The sequence below is a fragment of the Conger conger genome, chromosome 4 (assembly GCF_963514075.1).
Source record: "Conger conger chromosome 4, fConCon1.1, whole genome shotgun sequence".
NCBI classification, from domain to species: Eukaryota; Metazoa; Chordata; class Actinopteri; order Anguilliformes; family Congridae; genus Conger; species Conger conger.
This window is the reverse complement of record NC_083763.1, coordinates 10,956,546-10,964,767: the sequence shown is the minus strand read 5'-3', so window position 1 is coordinate 10,964,767 and position 8,222 is coordinate 10,956,546. Positions and strand designations below refer to the sequence as shown.

Sequence of the window (8,222 nt, the reverse complement as noted above, 5' to 3'; positions counted from 1 at the left end):
GCATTAATGTAATTAAACGGTGGCACTTATGCTTTTTAAAGACCGCTCGGGCTATTCCTCTCAGCCTGATTTGTGGATAGATGTGCATCCGGTTATATGAGATGAGAATTATTAATTATTATTAGAAGGGCAGACACCAGTAGCGTGTTTATTTGATAATATCACTGTCACTTCTCTGATACCACAGCTCTGCTGTAAAAACATACATCATCATTCCAGCCAAATTCCGACTATCGTTTTGATAACGCGGTTATCTGTGTTTTCGCATTCTACACATGGTATGTATTTAATTATAATCTCATTATAACCAAATTTCTATGCAGACAACATCATCGTCACATTTTAAACAAAATCCTGTCGCTGCATTCAAATCTCGCTCTCGCCGTATTCTGAAATTCCGTTCTAATGACATCATTAAAATATTTCATAACCACGTGTTAACCATATTCTAATATAGTCACATTCCAGTCACACGGTCTCACGACATTATAACCGCGCTCCGCGAACCGTAACAACGTTTTGTCCTCGTTCCTCTTGATTCCAAAACCCTGTTCCAACCACGTTCTGACCATGTCCCAACAGCTGGCTACAGCCTGCATCAATCGGATATATCCTGCAGCAAACTAGAGCACAGTGTGGTTCTATACGGTTACAGTGATGCAGCCAGTTGGGGGCTGAAGACCTGGCTTTTTGGACCAGTCTGCGATCACAACCCCCCCTTCAACCACCCGGTCAGTCCATGATCACAATAGTCACCACCAGTCTGTGGTCGCAATCTCTCCAACTACCCCCCCCCCCCCCCAAAGTGAAAGTTGCCCCCAGACCCCCCTCCACGGGCAAAGCCTTTGATCTTTAGCGATGCTAGTAAGGCCCCTGCCCGGTAAGATCCTTTACTTATGCTTGTATTCTGGTAGTCACTGCTTGCAGCTGTCTTCTGGTATGTTATTGGAAGTCTATCATGACTATTACGATAGAAGTCATGGGCACGGTGTACCTGCTCCTTGCTTATTGAACAGCCATGCTAATTCAGCTCCCCATGCTAATTCCGCTCCGCATGCTAATTCAGCTCCCCATGCTAATTCCGCTCCGCATGCTAATTCAGCTCCCCATGCTAATTCCGCTCCGCATGCTAATTCAGCTCCCCACTCTAATTCACCTCCCACTCTAATTCAGCTCCCCATGCTAGCGTCTCAGCAGGCTACGGCTTTAAAGACACCTTTCATTCCATAAAAAGGCGTTGTGAGAGGGGGGTCAGGATCAGAAAAGATCAGGGATGGGGTAATTGAGGGAAGCAGTGGCGGGGTTAAGCCGTGTCTTGGCTTATTCGTTGTAGCAGGTAGCTGCAGGACGCGGGGGAACGGCGAGAGACGAGCAATCAAATCTGACACCGTTAGCCTTTCCGCAAAACGCCAACGTTTTGTCACATTTCCAGAATACCGCGTTACCCGGAATGAAAAAAAAGCCGCTTGCCGTCGTGGCGGGAACAAGCGTTGCTTTTTCCTGTGACTTCCCTACGTGATCGTGAGGGGTAGCGTCCTCTGCGTCTACACACCCCGACTCTGGGGAAACTACAGTGGTGATTCACACGGCGAATCCCAGGGAATGACTCTTGCCTCCTGACATCCACTCCGCTCCCTCTCTCCGCAGAAATCTCAGCCCCGTCACTTCCCGAGCGCTCCTGGAAGCGGTGAGAAAGTCTCGTTTCGCTGTGCCGCGAAGCCTCGTTCTTCAACAGTCCCAATTAGTTCCCTCAAAAGGGATGCGTGCGCTAACTGTATTTATAGCGCTGACGGAGGCTCGGGGCTAACTCAGGGCTGAAGCCAACGTGAAGGCAAATGTGAACACTGGCATCGCTTAGATTTAAACCAGTATTCATCTGGTTCACCTCCCACCCCACATACCAGATGTGGGTCAAATACAGTACAATACATAACTGTTTTCGGAGTCCAGTTTCTTTGTGCTCAATTGCCCGGTGTAATTGAGCCAACCAAGAGGACCCAAAGGTGGGTTTAGCACTTCTTGCGTTTCATATATTCCAATACAGTTTAGCTCAGTAAGCATAGAAAAGTATCCAAAATCCAAGTATTCAATCCAAAATCCAAAATCCAAAACGATTACATATTTGACCCAGGTCTGCCAAAGGTTTGAAAGGGCAAGCGCACGCACTCGCACGAACGTGCACACGCACGTGCGCAGACGCGTCCGCCGGAACCGAACTTCTGAAACCGCGAAACGACGCTCCTGCGCTCCCCGCTCGGATCTCCGCGGCCCGGGGCTTCCCTGCGGATCTCTCTAGAAGCGGGAGGCGAAAGATCGATTAATCACGCGCAATTACTCGGCAGAAAAAGGCAGCGTTTGAGCGCGTGCGTCACGCTAGTTAGCCGGACGTCACGCACCTGAGTGCTTCCGTGTCGTTATTTATGCGGAAAACCGGCGTTCCGGCTCCGCTCACCGACCCGCCGATATCCCGCAGACGGTACTCCTCATAGATTTGTTTTCAGCGCTGGTACTCCATATAGATCTATTTTCAGCGCGTTCTGGAAGAGCTCTGTATGAATGCAGATGCTCATAGATCTGTTTTCAGAGCTTTTCTGGAAGCGGTCTGAACGGACGCAGAAGGTCCTCCTCATAGATCTGTTTTCAGAGCTTTTCTGGAAGCGGTCTGAACGGACGCAGAAAGGTCCTCCTCATAGATCTGTTTTCAGAGCTTTCTAGAAGCGGTCTGTATGAAGGCACACAAACAAATCAATGGCGGTGTCTTCTCCGGAAACGCCGCAGCGGTGAAAAGGCAGGAAGTCAGAACCCGGGCGGGCGCGGTTAACTGTACGGCGGGTCCGAACACGACACCACACACACACACACCCCCCCCCCTGTCTCTCGGCTTTGCCCGGAGGACTGAGGTTGGGCCCGTCGTTTTGTCTGTCTGGCTTAATTAAGGTTTACAGGTTACGCTAGAGTACTGCCTATATTACGGGACTCATTACCAGCTAATTAGACGGGGACGGAAAATATTGTCACTGGGACGATGAGCGAGGGCTCTCGGAGAACACGCCGCCCCGTCCGAAGCCCCGGCCTGCCTGTCGTGCCGGAATAGATCCTGAGCTTTATCGCCATGGGAACTGAACTGCGGGGCCGCCGTGGAGAGGAGGTGTGGGCTAAGTATGATGGTTTGATGGCTCCTGTGGAGGGTGGCGATCTCAAGTGTAGTGGTCAACAAGACCGCACCTGGTGTCAGGCAGTAATCACATTGCCTCAATGAGGGATCGCGTGTGTGTGTGTGTGTGTGTGTGTGTATGTGTGTGTGTGTGTGTGTGTGTGTGCAGGGCCGTCGCTAGCGGGGTAAAAGGTGGTGACGATTCTAGGGGCCCACAGCTTGGGGGGGCCCACAGTTCGAGAGTGCCACAAAAATTCCAGGGCTGGTGTAGCTTAGTGTAGTGTACCTGGGCGTAGGGCAGGGAGAAGGCTGGTGTAGGTTAGTGTAGTGTACCTGGGCGTAGGGCAGGAGAAGGCTGGTGTAGGTTAGTGTGTATGTGTGTGTGTATGAGTGTATGTGTGTGTGTGTGTGTGAGTGTGTGTGTGTGTTTCAATGGAACCCCTCTCCCAGGCCGTCCTGTGGTAAGCGCAGCAGGCCCCTCAGCTGGCCCCTCAGCAGTGGCGTTTTGCGCCGAGCGGAGTGAGAATGAAGTGTGAGCTGAACGGGCGGCCTGGTGCCAGGGCTGGCCCTGATTCTGCTACCTTCACACTTTCCTTTTCTCTTTCTGAGGGGTGGGGGGCAAATGCCACTGGGAGGGGGGGGGGGGAGGGTCACTGAGGCCTTTTTCATTACGGCGGTGTGAGCTCCTGAGGGGCACGAGGAGAGAGAGAGAGAGGGGCCTCGGTTTGCGTTCGTGCTGGGGAGAGAGGGAGAGAGAGGAGAGATGAAGAGAGAGAGGGATAGAGAGAGAGAGAGAGGGGCCTCGGTTTGCGTTCCTGCTGGGGAGAGAGGGAGAGAGAGGGAGAGATGAAGAGAGAGAGGGATAGAGAGAGAGAGAGGGCCTCGGTTTGCGTTCGTGCTGAGGAGAGAGGGAGAGAGTGAGAGAGAGGGATAGAGAGAGAGAGGGGCCTAGGTTTGTGTTTGTGCTGAGGTGAGAGGGAGAGATGAAGAGAGAGAGGGATAGAGAGAGGAAGAGGGCCTAGGTTTGCGTTCGTGCTGAGGAGAGAGGGGGAGAGAGGGAGATGAAGAGAGAGGGGGATAGAGAGAGGAAGAGGGGCCTTGGTTTGTGTTCGTGCTGAGGGAGGGAGTGAGAGAGTGAGAGAGAGGGAGAAGGAGAGGGGAGAGAGAGACAGGGGGAGCGGGAGAAGGGGAGATGGGGAAGAGAGGGGGAGAGGGGAGGAAGGGGGAAAGAGGGAGAGCGGGAGAGGGGAGAGCGGGGAGTGAGAGAGAGGGGGAGAGAGGAGGAGGGGGGGGAGAGGGAGAGCGAGGGGGAGAGAGAGTCGGGGCAGGGGGAGAGCAGGAGAGAGAGAGGAGGAGAGGGGGAGGGGGAGAGGGGGACAGCGGAGAGAGAGAGAGGGAGAGGGGAGAGAGGAGGAGTTGGGGAGAGGGAGAGGGGGAGAGGGAGAGGGGGAGAGAGGAGGAGAGGGGGAGAGAGAGGGAGAGGGGGAGAGAGGAGGAGAGGGGGAGAGAGAGGGGGAGTGAGAGAGAGAGGGGGAGAGGGAGAGAGAGGGGGAGAGGGGGAGAGAGAGAGGGGAGAGGGAGAGGGGGAGAGAGGAGGAGAGGGGGGGAAAGAGGGGAGTGAGAGAGAGAGGGGGAGAGGGGGGAGAGAGAGAGGGGGAGGGGGGAGAGAGAGAGAGGGGAGAGGGAGAGGGGGAGAGAGGAGGAGAGGGGGGGAAAGAGGGGGAGTGAGAGAGAGAGGGGGATAGGGGGGAGAGAGAGGGGGGGAGGGGGGAGAGGGGGAAAGAGAGAGAGGGGAAGAGGGGGAGAGGGGACGGCGGTCACGGTTTGACAGCAGGACCTCTGCGCTCAGCAGGTATTACCCGCCACTTTTCAGATTAGGGCCAAAAAAGTGCTGAACCAGACGCCCGGGCCCCCGCCCCCCCCCGCCCCCCCGGCCCCCCGGCCCCCCCACCGCCTCCCTGGCCTCCGCGCCCAACACAGGCCTGTCTGGAGTAAATAACCCGGCCAACGGAGCTGTCAGACCGTAGCACCCCCGAGTGTGTGTGCTTTAATTACCAGCCCGGGCTGCGAGCCTCCGGCCGGAGCTACTCCACCCCCCACCGACACCCCCACCCACCCCCCTCCGGTCAGCACAACACCCCGGAAATCGCCGGAACGGACCGGGGCGTGCGTGGGAGACGGTGACGAGTTCCCGCGGAAAAACGAGCGGGTGATACGGCCGGGAGCGAGATCTCTATCAGCACGAGCAGCCTCGCAATTTTATATATTTTTTTGCGTGTTTGGCTTTTATTTAAACGCGTCGTCAGCAGGGCCCGGGTTACGTTGCTTTGCCGCCGCGTTTCGAACAATTGCATCATGCGTGCCGGTTTAGTATGCAGGGGAGAGGAGGTAATTTATGCGGCCCTGTTGCCGAGCGGCTAACGCTTTTGTCTGTGGAATTCGCATGCTGATTAAGCTGAACTATTTGCTGATGAACCCAAATGCAGTTTAAGGGGTTTTTTTGGAAAATCGCGTGTTTATTATTGTCGTTCTGCCGTACGTTACTTATTGTCGGGTTGGGGTGCCGGCCTTTACGTCGAATGCGAAGTTCAGCCTTCTTTGGAATCGCCTTTATAAACACGAACTTATTAAACGGGACACGCTGTGCATATTCCATACGGTATTTCATAGAGACTGGGTTAAACTGGAACAACTGCAGTAGAACCATACTTTGAATCTCCCTTTTCAGTCACATGCATTTGTGAAAAAGTATTTGCCCCCTTCCTGATTTCCTCAATTATTTTGTATTTTTCCACACAGACTGATTTCAGATCTTTCGACAAAATGTATTATTAGGAAAAAAGGGAACCCAAGTAAACGCAAAAAAATATATTTTTGAATTGCTGCTTCATTTCTTTAATGAAAAAAGCTATGAAATACCCAAGTCACTCCAGTGAAGAAGTACTAATCTTAAAAACTGATTGCACCACCTTTAGCAGCAATTCTATTCTTTCACATTCTTTTTGTGTAATACTATGTTTTGTCTAAAGGTCTGAAACAGTTGAGTGTGGAAAAAATGTTTTTATCAGGAAATCAGGAAGGCAAATAGTTTTTCTGACCATAGACTGACCATTTTCTTCAAGTCAAATAAGGCGAATAGTTTTTCTCAGCACTGTACGTGGCATTAAGACCGCACCGTATGCACACGGAGCCCAGTGCTGACGTGATTTGATTGATCCCATCGCTTGATTGATGGGCTGTTGATTGATTTCTCGGGTTGCTATCGGAAACCTTCCCGGCGGGGTCTGCGAGGAGCGGGAGTCTGGTGATGAAGGTTAAACTCTGTCACCGACGGCAACGGCGGCCAGTCAAAAGGTCACGACCCCCCAGGAGGTGACCCCCTCCCTGCCTCTCTCAGGACAGCGTTTCGAGCGGGGAGGGGGGGGTCCGATGGGACGTGAGCGAGGGGGAATCGATGCCCCGCTTTTTATCATTCGGGCCTTGTCCCGCAAAGGGTGACTGTGTGATGTTAAACGGCTTTATGGAATATGGTAAATAATACAGGGTATAATAGACTGCTCTGGTGTAACTCTGCGGATAATTGCTGAAGGAAACAAAGAGAAAATGACATTAAACCCGCAACGCACCTGAGATTGGATTACATGAGAATGAATGCAGAGCAGAGTTTAACAGACATCTTTGGAGATAAACGTGTATGAATCCCACTGACATCTCCCTCCGGTCTTCTCTGCACTCCCCCTCTCCTCTCACAATTTTCTCTCGTCTCATCACTCTTCTCTTTTGCTCCCCTCCTCTCGTCTCCTCTTCTCTCTCTGTCTCTCTCTCTCACTCTCCACTCTCTCCCTCTCTCATTCTGTCTCTCTCTCTCACTCTCTCACTCTGTCTCTCTCTCTCTCACTCTCTCTCTGTCTCTCTCTCTCTCTCCCTCTCTCTCACACTTTCTCTCTCTCTCTCTCTCTCTCTCTCTCTCTGTCTCTCTCACTCTCTCTCTGTCTCTCTCTCTCTCTCTATCTCTGTGCTGTGGGAGAGCGTGTCGTTGCTGCTGTAGTTGCCGTGCAGTGCCGGTGCGTGACAACGCTATGGAGGGGGTGAGGAAATGAGAGGCTTGGGTACCCCCCACTCCACACTCCACACTCACACACTCACACACACACACACACACACACACACACAGCGTTGTCACCGTGCTGACAGCGTGCCACGCCACCCCAGGTGAAATCCCACGCAGCTCACGCACCCCCTGAACCCATGCCTGCTTGTCAGAGTGGCTCAGCGTTCTACAGCAGGGCAGCAGTAGGGGACACGGTGGGGGTCGTGGGGGGGTACTTCATCTGAACTCATCCAGACCAGCTCCCTACTCACAGCCATAGCAGAAATCTCCACTCCACTCGCAGAGAGAGAGGGAGAGAGAGAGAGAGAGAGAGGGAGGGGGAGAGAGATGGAGAGAGAGAGGGGGGGAGAGAGAGGGAGAGATAGAGAGGTGGAGAGAGAGAGAGGAGAGGTGGAGAGAGGGGGAGATAGAGAGGTGGAGAGAGAGAGAGAGGAGAGGTGGAGAGAGAGGGAGAGAGAGGGAGAGATAGAGAGGTGGAGAGAGAGGGAGAGAGAGGAGAGATAGAGAGGTGGAGAGAGGTGAGAGAGAGAGGGAGAGATAGAGAGGTGGAGAGAGAGGAGGAGATAGAGAGGAGAGAGAGAGATAGAGAGAGAGAGATAGAGAGAGAAAGAGAGAGATGCTGAATGAAAGAGTGTTGATGGCTTCCTATGGGCAGGACTGTGTTTTGGGCCTCCACTGGTGCTTATGCTTGTTGAGTGACTGGACACAGTGTGTTGAGTTCAGTGTTGACTACACTACATTAATCGGTGATGAGTGTTGCCCTTATGCAAATATGTGCACAATATATGGAAAATATGACAAATCAGTGTATTGTATAAACGCTGCAATATCTTAAGCAGAGATAGTTAGTACAATTGTAAAGTGTTGCGATGACTTTATATTACATTTCACTTGTGTGTGTGCGTGCGTGTGTGTGTGGTGTTGCCCTGTGCCCTGCTCTAACCTGTTGAGTGACAG

At 52.7% G+C, this 8,222-nt stretch overlaps 1 protein-coding gene across 4 annotated transcripts in view; it reads left to right on the top strand.

Annotated features, from left to right (window-relative positions):
- celf5a (cugbp, Elav-like family member 5a) overlaps positions 1-8,222 on the top strand; it is a 243,271-nt gene that overhangs the window by 15,229 nt on the left and 219,820 nt on the right. The window lies entirely within an intron of this gene.